Consider the following 23,328-nt stretch of genomic DNA (forward strand, 5'->3'; position numbering starts at 1 on the left):
GTAGAATCCCCAGAATCCAAAACACCTACGTAGGCCAAGTATATCTCACATCCCTTACGAACCATCTTCTCTGCCACTAGTGTAGAGATCATATTGGATAAGTAATTCTGGCGCTCTCCAATCATGACTACATCCTTATCCTCCTCAGTCCTTAGTACGACCCTCTTAGTCCCACAGTCCAAGCTAACACGATGCTTAGCCAACCAGTCCATCCCTAGAATTAGGTCGAACTCCCTAAATGGAAGCTCCATCAAATCAACCAGGAAGATTTCCCCTTGTACCTCTAAAAGAACGTCCCTATACAGTTTGCTAACTCTAATAGATTGCCCTAACGGGCTCAGTACCGTAACCTCACTCGTAGTGCTCTCAACTGAAATCCCTAAGTTTCTAGACATGTTGCTAGCTATGTATGAGTGAGTAGACCCTATGTCTATCAAGGCAATATACGGTACATCAAGAATAAAGAATATACCCGTGATGACGTCCAGAGCATCTCTATACTCTCAGCGACAAGCAGCATAAACTAGGGCTAGCTGTCTCACCTCAGCCTGTCCAGCACCTCTGCCCGGTGCTCTCTGCCCACGATCCATACTATGACCACCTCTGGCCTGTCCACGGCCCCTCTGTGGTTGCTGCACTACCCTCTGTAGCTGTGCTGTACCAGTATTTGGAGCTTGCATCTGGTCGGCTCTCAGCGGACACTCCCTAATACGGTGCTCTAATGACCCACACCGCAAGCACGCCCCAGTCCTTTTCCAAAACTTGCCCTGATGGCGTCTACCACAATCAGTACATGACTGCAGTCTAATAACAGTAACAGTAACAGTAACAGGGGGCCCAACTTTAACTAGCCCATCAGCTCTGTCCTTTTTCTTAGGCCTCTGTGTAGAACTCGAGGGCTCCGAATCCTTCTTGTTCTTACCCTTCTCGCTGTTACGGTTATGGCGCTTAGTGTGTTTAACCTCCTTGGTGATCTTCGCCTTCTCCACCAGTGCATAAAAATCACGCTGCCTCTGGGGAGCTATCAGCACTCTCAAATTATCTCTGAGCCCATCCTCAAAATGAATACATCGCTCATACTAAGAGGCCACCATACCTTATGCATAGCGGCTCAGTCGCAGGAACTCAATCACTGATTGATCTCCTTGGGTCAAATTTAGGAATTCTCTCCTACAGGCATCCACGTAGCTCGCCCCCACATATTTCCCCTGGAAGGCGGTCTTAAAGAACTCCCAGGTCAGACGTCCAGCCTGAGTGCCCTGCTTAACATTGAGCCACTACTGATAAGCCTCAACCTTCAACAGTGAGACTGCACCCTTTAATTTCTGCTCTGAGGTGCAGTCTAAGTCATCCATGATCTCTCCGTGGCCTTAATCCAGTACTTGGCCACATTAGGGGCAACTCTAGTGACACCCTGAAGAGCTCAGCTCCATTGGACCGGAGTCGTTTCATAACCGACCCTCGACCCCCAGATCCAATATTGGGCCCAGCGACCCTCTCCAAAATCTTTAGCATAGCCTGGGACAATGCGTCGTCCCCAGCCATGCAATCTTGAGACCCAGTCTCAGTAGCAGGCGACACTGGCGTCTCACTCGTATCCAAATTCTATATGATAACCAATGTAGAGTACTCAGCTCGAGCTCATCTGTAGCCTCTACCTCGGCCTTTAGTACCACATTTGCAGATACCTCGTGCGCTCATTTTCTAATCACATTTATCTGTATTAACAGTTCTATGAATCAGTTACAGTTTTAGTGTTTATTAACAAATTATTTATGTAAAATAGTATCGGTTATTCAGAGTTCGTTTCGTAAATTGCAGTCTCACTACAGTTTTTAGTTTCTCTACAATTTTCAGTATACACTAACTAGAGTGTTTTCAGTACAGTTTACTACCTATAGTAGTTTCAGAATATACTATCCATAATAGTTTCAATTTAAAACAAATCACGGTTCAGAGTACTTATAGGATCGGCGCTGGAGACTCGGCGTACCACTTACTAAGTAAAAACATTTCAAATCATTTGGAAATCAATCAATTTTTTGAAAGCACATTTCTCTATAAAACCCATAATCCACAGTTGAGTTCTGTAACCTGGCTCTAATACCACTAAATGTAACACCCCAAACCCAGCCTAGACATTCTGGCCGTATTTGACAATGTCACAAGATAGTGTTTTTGAAACCTCGTTGTTACGATGAAAATATTCCATGTTATTATCTTTAGTAAAACTTTGTTAGAACTTAGGAAGTTGTCTTTATTCATTTAAAACATTTGTTTTTAAACATCCCTCGTTGCGGAAGCTTTAATAAAATAGTCTAAGTGATAATGCGTTTAGAAAATACTTTCACTTTTTGAAAACCGAATTTCCTACGACCAACTGATATAAATCCATAAAGTAAAATAAATAAATAAATGAAAACCCAAATTAAAACCAAAGTCCCAAAAGGTCATTAAATTAAAACCCAAATAATCAATAATAATCAAATTATAAATCATAAATTGAAAACCATGAAGTCTAAAAATTACTGTGGCCATCACTAAGTCCTCCATCGCACCGGTCCGTCTAAGTCTGGGGATTACCTATGCACATTAAACAAAAGACTGAGTTTACGTAAACTCAGTGTGTAATCCTACAGAAACAAATAAACAATCAGTATTCATAGAGTATCGTTGAACAGTCTCGGGCCTAAGTCCTTTTTAGTATCAGTGACAGTTTGGGCCTTAGCCCATCTCAGTACAGTGTCAAAAATGCAGTAAGGCCTTAGCCCATCACAGTATTAATAGCAGTAACAGTTATGCAGTAGGAAAATCCTACCCATCTAGCCTCTACACACCATCTCTATCCAACCCTACACTCCATGTGGGGATATAATCAACCCACCTATCCCTACACTCCAAGTAGTACCAAATGCGGTACAAAACAGTAGTTTGCAGCTGAGCTGCCAATAAATTAGGCTTAAAGCCTTTCAGTACACTTCCTCCGAATAACAACCCCCAACCCAATGCAATGCCACATACAATGGATGATATGCTATTATGGAATTTCAGTACATATACTCAGTTCAAATATTAACATGCTCAGTTCAGATATCATTCAGTCAATTTCACACATTTAGGGGTCTAACGAATGCTTACAATAGGTTCACAGTCGACTTGGGCGACCCGTGCAACCTTAGAAACATTTTGGTAAAAATGGGCTCACACACCCATGTGATTTGCCCGTGTGGGCCCACACGCCCATATGGCCCACTCAGCCCAAATTAGCCTTAGCCGTGTGATCCATTTTTAATGCAACTCATGCTAGCTAAATATTCATATATGTTTTCACTATTTACTTATATGTTCATTCAAAGATGTCAACTTGAGTCATTGTCAATAAATTATTTATATCTTGAGCTAAAGAATTCCAAATTAAGATTTGTTTGATGTTTTTGAAACTAGACTCAAATACCTTTCTACCATAGAATTTTCAAAATTTATAGTTTATCAAATAAGTAAAGTAAAATCTTCAAATTTATCCCTATTCTGCTAGTTGACAACTTTAACCTTTCCTTACTAAAAATTATTTATCTCTTACTATGAAATTTGAATGATATTTCTATTTGTTTCTCTTGAAAATAGACTCATTAAGTATTTAAAAAAAATAAATTTAAGCCCCTAATTAATTTTTTTACAATTTTTGATGATTTTCCAAATTCAAAACAGGGGAACCAAAATCATTCTGACCTTTTCTCACAAAATTTATTATATCTCATAATTTACAATTCCATTTCTTACATTGTTTCTTCCATGAAAAACTAGACTCAATAAACTGTAATTTCATATTTTATTCAACCTCTAAGTTAATTTCCACTATTTTTTATGATTTTTCAAAGTTAGACTACTGCTGCCGTCCAAAACTATTTTAGTGCAAAATATTGATTTCCAAGTTTATACCACCCTTATTTCCTTTCTCTACAATTTTTTTTCGCATCATTTTCTCTTATTTCTCTTATTTCTCTTATTTCTTGATAGCAGACAATTTTTACTTTTCACTGAATCCCCTTTTTTGCGTTTCGGGTACACACCTAGTATCGTTTCTGATGCGTAAGCACTCCTAAGCCTCTAGAACCTAAAAATCGACCAACATATCTCCAGATTAATCACTTATTTCGTTTTTAATCAACTAATTTCGGAAGGAACTTGACTAAAAACCTAACAAAACCCTTACTTCACTTGAGTAACCAGAACTTCACACAATCACAGCGTCGATTCAAAACCACCAACCCCTTGATTAACTCCTAAACACCAAAAAGGAATCCCCCTTTTAGAGATTAACCAAGAACGATTAACAATAAACAAAAATGTTACTTACAAAACACGCGCAACCAACGATGAATAATCAAATCAATTGGGGAAAAAAGAAAAAAATGGAAGGGGAAAAATAATGGAAATTTTGGTAGCAACTAGGGAAAGAATTAGCAGATGAGAGAAAAAACAAAGAAGAAAAAAATATCAAAAAAATTTTGGGAATTGGAGAGAAAACCGAAAATCTATTATTATTATTATTTGCAATAAAAAGATAAAAAGATTATTTTTTGATAACCTTTCCCTAATTTTCTCCTAAAATCACTCCCTATTATCCCACTAAAATAGAACTACTCAAAATTTTGCCCCAAGACAACTCTTAGCCGAAATCGGAGCTAAAATACTATCTCCACGCCTTCACAAGGAATTGAACACAAGACCTCCAACACTCCAACACTCCACTTAACCACCAGACCAGCAGGCCCATTCTAATATAAACTTGCCAACAATTAAGCTTAAGCCCTTTGTACGAGGTCAAGTCTGTGACAGCCTAAAATTGACCCTAGTCGGGAAGTGGTTTCGGGACCGCTAAACCGAGTCACTGAAATGTTTGAACATAATATTTATTGTCTAGAATATGTATTTATGAATGTGTGAAAATTTCAAGCTTCGATTTAGTCGATTGCATGTGAATTCAGTTATTAGGACTTGTGTGACACTTTTGAAATGTGATAGGCTAATCTATAAGGACCTAATAGTGCATGTAATCAAAAGGGAGGACTTGCATGTCAAATATCCCTTCTTTTTATAAGTGGTGGCCAGCCATGACAAAGAATGATGGGCAAAACATGTCATAGACATGTTTTGTTGGTGCATTATGGGAGGAAACAATAAACTAAGGTTAGGAATAAAGAAATGGAAACAAAAAAAAAGAGAGAAGGTGTGTGATCCCCCATTGCCGTGAGTTGAGGGAAAGAAAACAAAAAAAAAAGTGTTCATTATTTTCACTTCTCTTGGCCGAAAATCCTAAGGAAGAAGGAGGGAGTTCTTGCTTCATGCTTGGGTTGGAAGAGGATTAGGAGGAGGTTTGGCCATACTTGTATCTAGATTAAGGTATGTTGAGGTTGTGCTATGAGATTCATGCATGTTTTTAGTTGCTAGCTTGAGTTCTAATTAGCCCATGGTTCAAATCTTTGCTATGTCATGGGAATGATGTTCGGCCAAGGTGGATTTTGTGTTAATGCCATTGCATGCTAAATATGAAGCTTGTTGATGGTATATGTGATGGTGGGTTGATGATTCTTGGATTTTCTTTTTAGCATTTTTGAGTGAGATATTAAGTTCTTTGTTTAACCATGACCAAAATTGAAATGGTATGGTGTTGTGATATATTCGACCATGGTATATCCATAAGAATGATTTATGCTTATTGCATGGTAGGTAAGATTTGTGTTTTGGATATATGGTTATATTTGGTTATAATCAACTTGAGATTCGGCCCTTGCACCTATATGTATATATGTTTGCACATGATGTATTGGTATGACATATATACTATCTCAAGGTATATATTTACTTGTGATGATGTTTCGGTTATGAAGTAAATGATAGATTTGTATTGAGCTACAATATGTAATGCATTAGCTAGTAAAATGTATGCCATTCATGTGTGGTATTAAACATGTAATTGGCCTCAACATCAACATGCATAATCGGCCACATGAATGAGTACCTAGGTTGATGTGTTGTTCGCCATGAGTAAGCATGTTGAAGGCTTTATCTTGACTTAGAAAATTCGCTAAGGAGAGTACTAACTAATGTGTTGAGTTTGATTCATGAATTCCGTACATATGTGACTTTAATGTCTAATGAATATATGTGGGCTAAGTACCTTGAATTCCTCTTGTCGATGCTCAAATGATTAAATCAATTTATTTGTTAAATTAAGCTCAAGAGCAAAGGGGAACTAAATCCGATAAAGGGAAGGAAAAAGTGGTCGAATAGCCATCGGAATCGTTCGACAACATTCGAGGTAAGTTTTCGAGTAATGGAACTTAGATTATGATCTAATTAGATTATGTAATAAACAAATCAAAATCATGCTCTTGTATGTGGCTATTGAGCCGAAATTGTAAATATGATAGTGTATTGTGTTCGAGCTTTGGTAGTGAGAATGAAATACGGATGTGTTATGATTTGTTAATATATGTGCTTGGTTATTCGAATGATATCCGGGTTAATTCCCGAAGGCATTTGTGCGAGTTACTAAATCCGGGTTAATTCCCGAAGGCATTTGTGCGAGTTACTAAATCCGGGTTAATTCCCGAAGGCAATTGTGCGAGTTACCAAATCCGGGTTAAGTCCCGAAGGCATTTGCGCGAATTACTATAACCGGGCTATGTCCCGAAGACAATCTAGTGAGTAGCTATATCCGGTTAAATTCCGAAGGTACGTGATTCAGGAATGAGCAACCTTGCTATAAAAATTTCAGTTAATACGCTTGCAAAATTCCAGCAATGAGGTATGTTCGTATGTGCATTGGAATAGTTGATTCCCTTCGAATAATATTCGCTCAGTCGAGTAGTGAGCTTCCGGTATTTGGCTAAGATGATCCCTCATGTATGCATTCAGGGGTTGGAATGTGAAGTAGGAATGATTTGAGAATATGTATATACGGAATTATCCGTTTAGTTATATGAATGCTATACCTCTGTTGTGCTTAAATTCTTTGCTCAAAACTTACTAAGCATAAATTGCTTACTCCGTTTCTTTGTTCTCTGTTTTATAGATTTTGGCTCGTCAGCTATCAGACTCAGGATTTTTGGAAGTCGAAGTCTCCCACACTATCAAAGCCCCCTTTTGGTACAAATTTTGGTTGAGCTTTGAAATGGCATGTATAGGACTACCCTTTGTTGTTTTTCAAGTACTTTTTGTGATGTATGTGTGTACAGCCATGCGAAAATGGCTCGTAGAAGTGGAGTATGGCATTAGACCATTTGTGTTTATGTATATATATATGGTTTCATGATGTGGCTATGGACTGGAATGGAAGTGTTGGACAATTATCAGCCCTTGGAATGGCTAATATGATCATATGTGGACCTATGTATGACAAAACTCTAGTTGGTCCATGGAAACCACGAAATAGGTAAAGTTTACCTTAAAAATAGATGCTGACAGCAGCAGTGGTGTGGATGTGAAAAATCACTAAAAATATAAGGAATGGAATTAAATAGTGAATAAATTATGTAAATGAACCTTGATGAATCTACTTTCATATGGAGGAAACGAAACGGTCATATGAGTTGTATGTTAAGAGATATTTAGGTTTTCGTGAAACAGGGCCAGAACGGTTTCTGGATTCCCTGTTCCGACTTTGGAAATTCATTATAAATTAACCAGAGATAATTAGGAGTCATGCCATATATGTATAGATTCCTCTTTGAGTCTAGTTTCTATAGAAACAAAAGGGATCAGTATTGAAGCCCTGTACAGGGAGATATCCAATTCGTAATGCATTAAGGTCAGTGTAGTCGAACCCTGGAATAGGGGAGAATTTAACTAATAAACGGTACTAATTGGCTCGACCAAAAATTCTAGAAAAAAATCTGTAGATGGACATATGAGTCTAGTTTCAGGGAAAAATTACGAAACCGATTTTCGGGTTTTGAAACTCAAGATATGATTTTTAAGGCGACAGTGATGCAGTAACCAGCTTGTCTGGAAATTTTTAAATGGACTGTGAAAATAATTAAGCTAAGTCTGTGTGCACCTTGTGTTCGACTCCGGTAACGGACTCGGGTACGGGGTGTTACAAAGTCTTTATTTATTAAAATACCAAAATTTGCCCAAGTAAGGCTTGAACTTGGGACCTCACACACACACCCAGAACACTTAACCACTGAAGCAGATACTCAATTGTGTGTCACACATACACGAAATCAAAAATTAAAATTTTGGGGCATTATAAATGATGTTTTTGAGCGGTGTTGTGCTTGGCTTGCAGATGGTGAGTTCCCTAACCATCTTAATGATTCTAATACTGTGTTCATTCCAAAGAAATATAAGTCAAACTATACAAAACATTTTTACCTCATTGTTCTCTATAATGCATTGTACAATATACTTGTAAGGGCCTTAGCTAATCATCTGAAAGTTTTCTTGTTGAAGTTGGTATCTCTTATACAATCTGCATTTGTTTCAAGGGCATTTGATAACATATAACATTATGGTTGCCTTCAAGATGATTCACCATATGAAAAACAAGGGTAAGGGTAACTTCAGAGAGGCTACTATGAAAATTAACACCAGTAAGGCACACAACATAGTAGACTAGGCTTTTCTCAAGTTTATGTTGGGTAAGACATGATTTTGTTCTACTTTTGTACATTGGATCATGATATGCATTTCTACGATAAAATACTCGGTGTTGTTGAACGGGTATGATTGTGTGTCAATTACACCATGAAGAGGTTTGCGTTAAGGGGATCCTCTCTTCCCATACTTGTTTATCTAGCATGATGAGGGGCTGATTATTTGTTCTAACGTGCAAAGGCTAGAAGTGACTTCCATGGGGTTGCGATTTGTCAGGGTGTTTCGTCAATGCCTATTTTGTTTTTTATTGATGATAGCTTCATTTTGTTTGGAGTGAAGGCTTCTAGTGTCATGTTACCTGACACATTCTAGCAATATATGAATTAGCCTTGTGGCAAGCAATGAGCTTGCAGAAGATGATCGGTAAGATGTTATGTCTATATTGGAGTGGACACACCTGTATATCATGACAGGTATATAGGATTACCATCACTTGTCGATCGTAATAAGAAACAAGTTTTTTCCTTTTCTGTAAGATTGTTTAAGTAAAAGGCTACTAAGTTGGAAGAATAGATTACTCTCTAGATGAGGTAAATAGATTGTTTTTAAAATAGTTGCACAAGCCCTTTTGATTTTCTATATGGGTTTTTTCTTATTGCCATTGGGTTTCTGTGATGACATGCAACACATGATTAATACATTTTGGTGGGTGGCAAGCAATAAAACTTGACAAAAGATTTATTAGGCATTATGGGAAAATCTTTATATAGTTAAAAATTTCAGCGGCATGGGTTTGCGAAGCTTGCATTATTCTAGCCATGTTAGGAAAACAAAAGTGGCACTTTATCTCTTCTTTAGAGTCCCAATTATTTAGGGTGTTCAAAGTGAAGTATTTTCCATGTTGTGGATTTCTATATGCAACGGAAGGGCAAACCCCCATTTTTTGTGGACAAGCTTGCATGCGCCCAAGGGGCTTGTAACACCCCATACCTAACTTGATCGTTGGGTTCGAGCTACGAGATGTCACATTCATTATCGAAGAAACTACAATTCAATTTAACCATGTATACATGCTATTAATTATAATATTCATTCACAATAAAATATACATTTATTTTTGGATCCTTTACGAGGTTAGGAAAGCTATTAAGATGACTCAAGGTCGAATAAGGACCAAATTGTAAAATTTTAAAACTATTGGATTGGCATTGAGACTTTAGGGGTTTCAGGTCGCAACGTAATTGTAACATCCCGTTTTCAGTGAAATCAAAATAATGGTTTTGAGACCACAAATTTGACAAGTAAATTATTATTTTAAGGTCTATGGAATTATATTAAGGTCATATTAAATTTTCATTAAGAAATTTTGATTTTTGCATGATTAATTAAGTGAAAAAGACTAAATAGAAAAAGGTGTAAAAGTTGAGTTCTATTAGTTAAAAGAGTCAAATGGCTATGAAACTTTAAACTAAGGGACTTGAATGGTAAATAGACCAATTAAAGTGATAGTGGATGTGCATGTAGAAGGTTTTTTTGTAACTTTTATTAAGTAATAAGGTTAAAATGGTAATTATGTAAAGAAAAGATGAAACAATATCGTCATCTTTTCATTTCTTCTTCTATCTTGGCCGAATACACCATTGAAGGGGGGAGAGAGCTTCGTTTTGAATTTTACATGCATGGTATGATTTTCAAGCCTTGTTTTCAATGTTATTTATGTTTTTAAGTTCGTTTTAGCTTAATCTAGCTAGCCAGAGGGTCAATTTGTAAAACTGTTAAAGGTTGAGGGTTATGCCATAGATTTTTTGGGTAGGTTGTGATGTTAAATGTTAGATTTTGAACCTTTTTTGAAAAATAAACAAGTTTTGTAAAGTGACTTTTGATGAAAATGGCATTTAGGGACTAATTTGTTAAACGTATAAATTTTAGGGTTTTATTGTGAAATGATGGTGAATATGAGTTGTTTCAAGGTCCCTTGCATGTTAGATTAACATGGATTTGGATTAAAATGGTTAGATATTAAGTTATTAGCTTAAGGACTAAATAGTGAAAAGTTAAAAAGTTAGGGGCAAATTGGTAATTTTATATTAATATGAATTATGGGTTGAATTGAATGTTTGAGATTAACTAAAGTACTTAATTGAATATAATTATCTATTTAGATCAAGATAAATCGCGTACAGATTTAAATCTAGGTAAAGCAAAAGCTTAATATTAGTTCGACCAAACTACTTGTAATAACCCACTTTTTAGTGAAATCAGAATAGTAGTTTCGGGACCACAAATCCGATTCAAAATATATTTTATTTTTATTTTACCATATGGCCCGTAATATGATATAAATAACGTGTGAAAATTTTGATATGAAAATTTTATCAATTTAGTGCCTAATTACGAGAAGGACTAAATCGCATAAAATGCGAAAGTTGAATTCTAGTAGCTATAAAGATCAAATAGCTATGGAATTCAAAATTTAAGGTCCTCATATGGTAATTAGACCATTAATAAAAGTATGAAGATTTTTATGGCAGCTCATCCATGGAATTATAGAAAAAGACAAGGTACTAAATTGGAAATACTAAAATACATGATTAATTAAAAGATGAAAAGAAATTATATCATATTATTTTCATCATCTTCAACCTAAAAACACATGGAAACCCTATGAGAGAGAAAAGAAGCTTTCAAGGCCTAATTGTGTAAGTTTCCTTCTCCCGTTTTTAGTAAATTTGGTATTTTTGGAACCGGGATAGCTTAATCTCTCTATTTGAGGGATTAATTTGAAAAGTTATCAAGGTATGAAAATGGGTCATGGATGTATTATTCTGTAAATTTGAAATTTATGGTATAAAATGAAAGCTTATTGATAAATAAACAACTTTTACAAAGTAATTTTTGATGAAAACTTGATTTAGGGACTAAAATATAAACTTGTAAAGTTGAAGGAAAAATTTTGAAATTTTATGTAAACATGTGCTGGAAAATTTGCAGTGAGGATTTGGTTAGACTTGGAATAGGGAGTAATTTGCACAAGTTTCATTTTTTGGGCCTGGGGACAATCGAAATTTTTGAAAAAGTTAGGGGCAAAATGGTAATTTTACCTAGGACATAAATTGAGGCCGTTTAAGTATGAATGTATAAAATTGATGATTAAAATCATTTATATAGATCCTAAGGCTCGTATTGGACCTCGAGGGTCTAATTAAGGGACGTTATGAATAATCCAGATTAATGAATAGTAACTTGCACGAATGATTTGAAAAATGTTCTGAATGTTCTGGTAATGCTCTAAAACCCTGTTTCGACAACAGGTACGGGTTAAGGGGTGTTACATTTAGTGGTATTAGAGCTACAATTTAGTCGATTCTCAAATTTGACGTAGCAGACACGAGTTTAGCTATACATGCAATTATATAAATTATGATAGTGTGATGAGTCCTGATCATTTTTAAATGTGTTTTTCATATAGTAATGTCATCCAACCGAGCTAGAACTGAATCTGAGGAAGTTGAGAACAATGCTTCAACTTCAGTTCAAAGAGTCACCTCTGCGTCTGGTAGTGAAAGGCCCGTGTCTGAGTGCCGAAGTGAGGAGGCAAAACAAGCCTTCTTTCAAATGATGAATGAATGGTTTACCCAGTACTTGAGAACAAACCCCGCTGTACAACGACCTCCTCCACTTGCTCCTCAACCGGTTCTTGAGGTACCATAGGGTGCTGAACCTGTTAGGATTGGTAAGCCTCCAATAGATAAACTCTACAAATATGAGGTGGAAGAATTTAGGGCTACTGCAAATGATGATACAAAAAGGGCGAAGTTCTAGCTTGAAAACACTATCCGGGTTTTTGATGAACTGTCCTACACACCTACTGAGTGCTTGAAATGTGCAGTGTGTCTATTGAAATTTATGGTTTATCATTAGCGGAATACCATAACAACAGTTGTACCGAGAAGAGAATATTACATGGGAATTCTTCCAGACTGAATTCAGAAAGAAATATGTTAGTCAGAGGTTCATGGATTAGAAGCAAAAAAAGAATTTTTAGAACTCAAGCAGGAAAGCATGACTGTATCTGAATATGAATGGGAATTTGTTTGACTGGGTAAGTGTGCCATGGAATGGGTTTTAACTGAGCCTGAAATGTCTAAATGTTTTGAAAAGGGTCTGAATAAAGATATCAAGTTGCTGATTGGGATTCTCGAGATAAGGGAATTTACGACATTAGTCGACTGAGCACACAAAGCTGAAGAACTGAGTAAAGAAAAGAAACAAGCCGAAAGAGAGGCTCGGGTTTTTGGAAAAAGAGCTATGAGTAAGTCACAATCATTTGCTTTTAAGAAATTAAAGAAGTATTATGATCGAGTGACCACTTCTATGGGATACTCTAGAAGAGAGCGAGGCTCTCAATGATCTAACCTGAGGTCTTCAACTCCATCTGTGACCAGTGTGGGTAGTGTCAGAAATCCCAAAACGAAATGTAAACATTGCAACAAGTTTCATCATGGTGAATGCCGGTCTAGAAGTGGAGCTTGTTTTAGATGTGGTTCACTTGACCATTTTCTCAGGGATTGTCCCGAAAGAGTTGAAAAAGAGATAGAACCAGGTCCAAGGCTGAGCAATCCTATTGTGAGAGGCAGATAACCCTATCACCCCAATAATGTTAGTGGTAGTCGAGGTACTACTAAGGATACGACAGTTAGATATGAAGCACGAGCACCTACAAGGACGTATGCTATTCGTGAAAGAGAAGATGCCTCTGCGCCAGACGTCATTACCGGTACATTTTATCTACTTGATACTGATATTACTGCATTGATTGACACTGGTTCCACACACTCATATATATGCACGAACCTAGTGTCTGTTAAAAATTTTCCTGTTGAATTCACTGAATTTGTGTTTAAAGTTTCAAACCCTCTGGGCCAAATGTGTTATGGTGGAAAAAGTTTGTAAGAACTACCGTTGGTGGTAGAAGCTTATTTTTTTTCGGCTGACTTGATTTTTTGCCATTTGATGAATTTGAGTGATCTTGGGAATGGATTGGTTAACCCGATATGTTGTAGTGGTAAATTGTAAGTAGAAATATATTGTATTGAAATGTCAGAATGGTGAATTGCTTCGTGTTAAATCTGATAAACTAGATGGATTACCTAATGTGATTTCGGCAATATCAGCATAGAAATATGTCAGAAAGGGGTATGACACTTATCTTGCATATGTGATAGATGCTAAAAGTATCTGAGTCAAAGATTCAGTTAATACCGGTAGTAAGTGAATTTCCTGATGTATTCCCAGAAGAATTACCTAGTTTGCCACCAGAAAGATAAGTGGAATTCTCTATAGACCTTGTTTTGGGAACGACACCGATATCCATAGCACCTTACAGAATGACTCCTACTGAGTTGAAAGAGCTAAAAGTACAGTTGCAAGAATTGACTGACAGAGGTTTTGCCCAACCTAGTTACTCACCTTGAGGTGCGTTAGTTTTATTTGTAAAGAAAAAAGGATAGATCGTTGAGGCTGTGTATTGATTGCAGACAACTCAATAAAGTTACAATAAAGAACAAGTATCCATTACCTCAGATTGATGACTTGTTTGATCAGTTAAAGTGTGCTACTATATTTTCAAAGATTGATCTCCGTTCTGGTTACTACCAATTACGGGTAAAGGAATCGAATGTGCTAAAGACGGCTTTTAGAACCAGGCATGGACACTATGAGTTTCTTGTGATGCAATTCGGCTTGACAAATGCACCTGCAGTGTTTATAGGCTTAATGAACAAAATTTTTAGCCCGTATTTAGATAGGTTTGTGGTGGTATTTATAGATGATATTTTGGTTTACTCTAGAGATGAAAGTAAACATGTTGAACATTTAAGAATACTGTTACAAACCCTACGAGAGAAACGATTGTATGCCAAATTCAGTAAATGTGAATTTTAGCTACGGGAAGTTAGTTTCCTTGGGCATATTGTGTCTGCTGAAGGTGCCAGGGTAGATCCGAATAAAATTTGAGCCATTGTAAATTGGAAACCACCGAAGAACGTTTCTGAAGTCCGAAGTTTTCTAGGACTAGCCTATTATTATCGGAGATTTGTAAAAAGTTTTTCAATGATAGTTTCTCCAATGACTCGTTTGTTACAGAAAGATGTAAAATTTAAGTGGACTAATAAATGTCAGTAGAGCTTTGACAGATTAAAGGCTTTATTGACAGAAGCACCTATATTAGTTCAGCCTGAATCGGGTAAAGAATTTACAGTTTACAGTGATGCGTCATTGAATAGTTTAGGTTGTGTTTTGATGCAAGATAGTAAAGTGGTAGCTTATGCTTCATGACAGCTAAAGCCACATGAAAAGAATTACCCGACACATGATCTTGAATTGGCAGCCACAATGTTTGCATTGAAGATTTAGCGGTATTACTTGTTCAGTGAAAAATGCCACGAATACACTGATCATAAAAGCCTGAAATATTTGATGTCACAGAAAGATTTGAATTTGAGACAGCGGCGATGGTTAGAATTGCTAAAAGATTACGATCTTGTTATTGACTACCATCCGGGGAAAGCCAATGTAGTGGCAGATGCTTTGGGCAGAAAATCCCTGTATGCTCTCTGAGAAATGAACACCCGATTGTCATTGTCTGATGATGGTTCAATCACAGCTGAGTTAAAAGCTAGACCAACATTTTTACAGCAAATTTTTAAAGCTTAAAAAAGTGATAGTAAGTTGCAAGCAAGAATGGTACAGAGTGAATCAGCTCCTAATTCAGAGTTTTAAATTGGGACTGATGGTTGTTTGTTATTCAGAGGTAGATTATGTGTACCGAAGGATTCTGAACTAGTACAGAAGATCTTGAATGAAGTTCATAACGGTAACATGTCTATTCATCCTGGTAGTAATAAAATGTCTAACGATCTGAAAAAGATGTACTAGTGGCCAGGAATGAAACGAGATATTTCTGAGTTTGTATCTAAATGCTTGATATGTCAGCAGGTAAAAGCTGAACATCAGTTGCCTTCTGGACTATTACAGCCAGTTACAATACTGGAATGGAAATGGGAAAGAATTACCATGGATTTTGTAACGGGGCTACCCCTGTCTCCAAAGAAGAAATATGCCATTTGAGTAATTGTTGGTCGGTTGACAAAGTTTGAACACTTTATCCCTGTACGCATGGATTTTTCCTTGGATAGATTGGTTGAGCTATATGTTTTTAAGATAGTCAGATTGTATGGAGTGCCTATCTCCATTATTTTAGACAGAGATCCTTGGTTTACTTTTCAATTCTGAAGCAAATTGCAAGAAGCTTTGGGTACTCAGTTACACTTTAGTACTGCTTTCCACCTCTAGATCTTGGAAGATATTCTTCGGTGTTGTATCCTCGAGTTTGAAGGTAATTAGGAAAGGTATTTGCCTCTAGTTGAATTTGCTTATACTAACAGTTATCAGTTTAGTACTAAAATGGCACCATATGAAGCCTTGTATAGACGCAAATGTAAAACTCCATTGTATTGGACAGAACTCAGTGAGAAAAAGTTACACAGGGTTGACTTGGTCTGAGAGACCGAAGAAAAAGTGAAGGTAATTCGAGACAGCCTGAAAGCAGCCTCTAATTGACAAAAGTCTTATGTTGATTTGAAAAAAAAGAAAATAGAATTTTAGGTTGGTGACAAGGTATTCTTGAAAGTGTCACCTTGGAACAAAGTACTCCGGTTTGGTCGTAAAGGAAAATTGAGTCCATGGTTCATTGGACCAAATGATATTTCAGAAAGAATTAGACCGGTTGCATATCGGTTAGCTTTACCACTAGAGCTTGAATAGATTCATAATGATTTTCATGTGTCTGTGTTACGGCAGTATCAATCTGATCTTTCACATGTTATCTCTCCGACAGAGGTAGAGATCTAGCCTGATATGACATATGGTGAGAAACCAATCAAAATCTTAAATAGGGAAACAAAAGAGTTAAGAAATAAAAAGATAGCTTTGGTTAAAGTTCTTTGGAAAAGACATGGCATTGAGGAGGCTACCTGGGAACTGGAGGATACAATGAGGAAACAATACCCGAATATTTTTACTAGTAAGATTTTCGAGGACAAAAATCCCTAAAGGGGGGAGAGTTATAACAGCCCATTTTTCAGTGAAATCGGAACAGTGGTTTAGTTTCCAAAAATCCGATTCAAAATATATTTTATTTTTATTTTACCATATGGCTCGTAATATGATAGAAATAATTTGTGAAAATTTTGATATGAAAATTTTATCGATTTAGTGCCTAATTACGAGAAGGACTAAATCACATAAAATACGAAAGTTGAATTCTAGTAGCTATAAGGATCAAATAGCTATGAAATTTAAAACTTAAGGTCCTTATATGATAATTAGACCATTAATAAAATTATGTAGATTTTTATCGTGACTTCTCCGTGGAATTATAGAAAAAGACAAGGGACTAAATTGGAAATACTAAAATACATGATTAATTAAAAGATGAAAAGAAATTATATCATATTTTTTTCATCATCTTCAACCTAAAAACACATGGAAATCCTAGGAGACAGAAAAGAAGCTTTCACGGCCTAATTGGGTAAGTTTCCTTGTAAAGTTATTAGTAATTTTAGTATTTTTAGAACCGGGATAGTTTAATCTCTCTATTTGAGGGATTAATTTGAAAAGTTATCAAGGTATGAAAATGAGTCATGGATGTATTATTCTAGAAATTTGAAATTTATGGTAGAAAATGAAAGCTTATTAATAGATAAATAACTTTTGTAAAGTAATTTTTGATAAAAACTTGATTTAAAGACAAAAATGTAAACTTGTGAATTGAAGGAAAAATTCTAAAATTTTATGTAAACATGTACTGGAAAATTTGTAATGGGGCTTTCGTTAAACTTGGAATAGGGAGTAATTTGCACAAGTTTTATTTTTTGGGCCTAGGGATAAAATCAAAATTTTTGGAAAAGTTAAGGGCAAAATGGTAATTTTTCCTAAGACATAAATTGAGTCCGTTTAAGTATGAATGTATAAAATTGATGATTAAAATCATTTATATAGATCCAGAAAACACAAACTCGAGGTTGGATCTTAGTAGATTATTACGCGAACAAGTGACGAAGTAAGTTTGTGTAACTTAACCGGATATGTAGTTATGTAAATTGAATGTTTTATTGTATGTAATATGATTTATGTTAATGTGCCTTACTTGTATGTTATGATGAAAAAATTTATACATGTTTGAAATGGTGATAAAGGGTTTAGTCCCGATTGAACATTGAATCTTTGATGAATGTATATGCTTTCCTGAAACTAATGAGGTCCTGCATTTGTTACGGATGGGATTTAGCTCGGACGAGTAATCCCAATGACCTAGTTATATAAAGGAATTAGCCCAGACGGGTAATCCTAATACAATACCTCTCAAGTATACGTTAAGATTAGGGATTAGCCTGGACTGGTAATCCTAGTCAAGCTTTTTGAGCATACACTATATAAAGGATTTAGCCTGGACTGGTAATCCTATCATACGAGATGTGGCTCGAGAGTGTGTTCCTTGGTTAAGTACCTTTAGGGGGACCCTCGATAAGATTTGATGGATTAAGGAATTCTATACCTCGAGTGTGTTACTTGAGCCTTCATCGGGATTTCAAAGATTCAATGGACATATAACTCTTGACTTGGCATGAAAATCATGAGATAAAATGATAATGACTTGAAAGAACATTGCTTGATGAGCTCATCTATGTTACTTGATTGATATGAAGATTTTAGTGACTAACATGTTTGATTGATTGTATGTGTTTAGGCAATTTAGTCAAATGGATGGAAAACATGTTATGTATGCTTAGATTTATTAAACAAGATTGGTAAGTTTAGTTTCTGTTATACGAACTTACTAAGCATTTAATGCTTACTCCTTTTATTTTTCCCCTATTTTATAGTGCTCGGAAGCTCTTGAAGGTTGGAAGATCATTGGAGCATCGTCAAACTATCAATCTAGCATTTTAGGTATATCTAGTGAAATCATTTTGGTGTAATGGCATGAATAGGGAAACTTGACCAATAGTGGCTTGAAATGTCATTTTGTAGCCTAGCCATTGGAATGGCTAGTGATGGCTCATTTTGGGATATGATTTAGTAAGGTATTATGGTATATACATATATACATGTGTTATGCTAAGTTCATGTGATCAAATGTTATTAATGCCTAAGTTAAGATAAGGTGAGTTGGTAATCATGTATGCATGAAATGGTATGCCTTGTTAAATGATGAAATTGCTTACTTTAAATACTTGAATTGGTTAGAATTGGTTGAGTGTTTTTTGTGCAGGCTTTTGGGTGATATTGGGTGAGAAATAAAGCTAGGAAATGGCTTCATTTTTCCATATAGGTAGACACACGGGCGTGTGTTTAGATCGTGTATGAGACACAGTTTTGTAACATGGGCATGTGGTTAGGCCGTGTGTCCTTTGCACCTAAATTTTGAGAAACAGAATGTTCAGAATTTGGCACACAGGCAGAGACATGGGGGTGTGTCTCAACCGTGTGTGTCACATGGCCTGGAACATGGATGTGTGTCCTGGCTGTGTGAAACCTGCACCTAATTCGAATGAAATTAATTAACCACATGACTTAGTGCACGGACGTGTGGCATGGCCATGTGTGAAAGTCAGAGAGTTATACGGGGTCGAACACGGCCTCTAGCATAGGTGTGTCCTAGGGTCACACAGGCATGTCCCTTAGACCACATGGGTGTGTGAGCCCTGCATATTGGAAAATTTTTTTAATTTCACGAAAAACTCTTAGAGGTCCCGATTAAGTCCCAACTCGATCCTAAGGCTCATATTGGACCTTAAGGGTCCAATTGAGGGATGTTATGAATAATCTCGATTAATGAATAGTAACTTGCATGAATGAATTGAAAAATGTTTTGAATGTTCTGTAATGCTTTGAACCCTGTTTCGGCGACGGGTACAGGTTAAGGGTGTTACACCACTGCGCCCTAGTCATCGAGGTAAGTTCGTATGAATGTTTTTCATGTTTATGTTATTCAAATTAAATATTATTATGCAATTTACAATGTAAATGGATCGAGTTGTAATTTTATCAATGCTATGATGAATTGACGGATATCAAGTCTCGGTTGAACCTTAGGAATTCATAGGATACAAATGATATGTCATTAGGGATTTCATGTTTTGAGTGCTGGTCTTGAATGTCCTACTGATGGTTGTGGTCTTGCATTTGTTGCAGATACTCGACAACTTGTGTGAGCAACATCGTGTAGCTACATTTCGACCCATAGCTCGTGTGAGCAGGCTCATTTTATAGCTCATGTGAGCAATGATGTAAAGGAAAAGTTATATGTAAAGGCACACTTCGTGTGAGAAACGGGCAAGAAAAGGGAACTAATTGGTAATATGCAAATAGATTGATTCATGGGTTTTGAAAAGGAATTTATGAATTAAATGAGGCATTTACCTAAGGAATTCATATACTTTATGAAAGATTTAATTTGTATTATGAGCAAGTACAGTAACTTGTGATATGGTGATGTTGTATAGGCTTTTATTAAGCATATGGCATTGATGATGATTTATGTTTAAACTTTGAATTACTATAATGACATGGTAAGTTTATTTTTAGTTTATACGAGCTGACTAAACTTGTTTACGTAGTTTCTTTCTTAGTTTTATAGATCATCAAAAGCTCGATTTTGTTGGAAGCTTGTTGGATATCTATCACACTATCTAGAAGTCTTTTTTAGTAGTTTTTGAGCATTTTGGCCTATGGTTTATAATGGCATGTATAGGATGGTTTATAATGGTGTTTTTAGTGAATATGTAAATGATAACTTGTATGTTTGTACTTTGATGTTCGTGATAGGATAATGGACTTATAATGCTTTTTTAGGTAAGTAATTTTGGTCACTTATAAGTGCATATATATAAGGTTCTTTTGGTAAGTTTGTAATGGCTTGATAATGGTTGTTATGGTATGTTTTGTATGTTTTGGAAATGGCTAAGTAAGGAATCTTTAAATACCTAAATGACCTAGAATTATATGCATGGAATTAGGCATATGGACATGTTTGGATGATTGATGTCTTGGTATATTGTGGTGCCATGGAATGGCATATTGGTTTGTTGAATTAGAGTTTTGAAAAGACATTTTGAATTTTGTTTTGGTGATGTTTAAGTCTCTTTATAACGTGTTTAAATGGTTCGAATGATTGTGCATGAAATGGTCTTGGAAATGGCTTGATTTTAGGTAAATTTGGGTCCACACGGCCTAAAACACGAGCGTGTGACTCAGTCGTGTGAGACACACAGCCTGGAGACACGGTCGTGTGTCATCTGATGGTTTATTTAGGTTACAAGTCCGTGACTTACACGGCCTAACACACGGACTGGCACATGGGCGTGTGAGGCAACTCAGAGAGTTACACGACCTGGCACACGGGCGTGTGACATGGCCGTGTGCCCTACTTAGAGAGTTACACGGGCTTGGACACGATTGTGTGTCCCTAGTTCAAAGGTTACACAGCCTGAGACACAGGCATGTGTCTCAGCCGTGTGAGGTACACGGCTGTGTGACCCTTGTTCCCAAATTTTTGTGATTTTTCCTAGACTTTCCAAATTGTTTCAAATTGGTCCTGAATTGCTTCTAAGTTATTTTTAAGGCCTCGAGGACTCGATTTAGGGACAGTATGTATGTTGGTGATTGGTTTATAATGTGGTTAAGTTATTGAATGATTTAAAGTTTAAAGGTTTTTTATTGTTCGGTAATATTGTGTAACCCTATTCTGGCAACGGTTAGGGGTGTTACAGTAACTGACAAACTTCCCCTTGTCGCGACATTAGGAATCCAACGTCGCAACGTGACTGTCCATTTTCAAAATGTTCAAATGGTACAAATTCAATCACTTAAAACCCAAATATCAATACCTTATTTCAATCAAATAAACATCATACATGTTTTCAAAGTCTCATATAATACCATTTCAACCACATTTCGATCCAGGTCACCTAATTGGAAATTCAACATATGCTCAATTGCTAAATTCCAACCATTTTAACTACTAAACCAAATTCATACATACTAACCAACCATATATGTAATTCAAGTTAACATAACTTGTGACAACCCGAATTAGGGCCTAATCGGAATAGTGGTTTCGTGACCACAAATCCGAGATAGAAATAATTGTTTTATAATTATTTTGGGGTTTATGATATGATTGCATGATTGTGTGAAAATTTCGTGATGAAATTCTATGCCTAAAGTGCTTAAATTGAAAGTAGGGATTAAATCGAATAAGTTGCAAAATTTGCATCCCAGAAGATTTTAGTATGAAATTGTTTTGGAATATTAATTAGGAGGTCTTAAATAGCAATTTGACCAATTTTAAGTTCATGGACAAAATTAGGACATGGAAGGAATTTTGAAAGTTTAGTAAGGAGGGCATTTTGGTCATTTGGATATTAAATGAAATAAAATGGGAAAAATAACACAAAATTGATCATCATCCTCCTTAGTTGCTGCCGAATTCTCCTCTCTCCATAGCTAGGGTTTCTTCAATTTTCAAGCTCCATAGTAAGTGATTCCAAGCCCGCTTTTAATGTTCTTTACGTTTTGGAATCCGGAAGCTCGATTAAGCTTATGCTAGTAATAATTTAACCTAGGGTTCACATTTGGAAAAATACCCATAGGTGAAATTTGTGTATTTTGATGTTTTATGATAGAATATGAGGTTTTAAATTATGTTAAATAACTTGTGCTACTCGGTTTTAAGTGAAAACGAGTAAAAGCAGCATAATCGGTAAAAATACCTATTGTTCATAACTATATGATAGAGTGAGAATTTGATGTTGTTGTAGAAGAGAAAATGTTCAGCATATCATAAAATATAAGAATAAGGGCTGAAATTAAATTCCGAGCCTAGGGGCAAAATTGTAATTTTGAAAAGTTAGGGGCAAAATGTAATTTTTCCATGATGTGATTTTGGATTGAAATAAATAGTATGAGTATTAAATGAGCTAAATGTGTTATTATAGATCAAGAAAGACGCGAATTGATCTCGAGCGGGGAAGGAAAAAGTTTTGGACTAAATTGCAAAATTTCCACATTTTGCACCAAGGTAAGTTTGTATGTAAATATTACAATAATTTCATGTACATTCTTATATTTCAGCCTATTATATAAATATACTAGCTGATGTTAAAATATAAATCGACTATTGGAAGAATGGAAATAAATATAGAGAGAGATCCGGTTGAACATTGGAGAGATCGAATGAAATAGAGGATCAGTAGCTAGGTCACATGTATGATGCTGAGTGCACATCATGTGTACAAGAAAGCTACGAGACACCTGTAGTAGCTAGGTCACATGTGTGATACGAGATGTATCCCATGTAGACAAGAGAGCTACGTGAAAGATAAATGTAGCTAGGTCGCATGCGTGATTCCAAGTGAAGGACACCATGTAGACAAGAGAGTCTACAGAGCTACGTGAAAGATAAATGTAGCTAGGTCGCATGCGTGATTCCAAGTGAAGGACACCATGTAGACAAGAGAGCTACGAGACAAATCGGTTGGGTCGCATGAGTGGTACTAAGTGTTCACCATGTGTACAAGAGAGCCGAACTAAACGAAGTATGATGGTGGCGCTGTGTGCTGAAACCATTAAATATCGAGGATTGATCCGAATTGTTCAACG

The sequence above is a fragment of the Gossypium arboreum genome, chromosome 6 (assembly GCF_025698485.1).
Source record: "Gossypium arboreum isolate Shixiya-1 chromosome 6, ASM2569848v2, whole genome shotgun sequence".
In the NCBI taxonomy this organism is placed as follows: Eukaryota; Viridiplantae; Streptophyta; class Magnoliopsida; order Malvales; family Malvaceae; genus Gossypium; species Gossypium arboreum.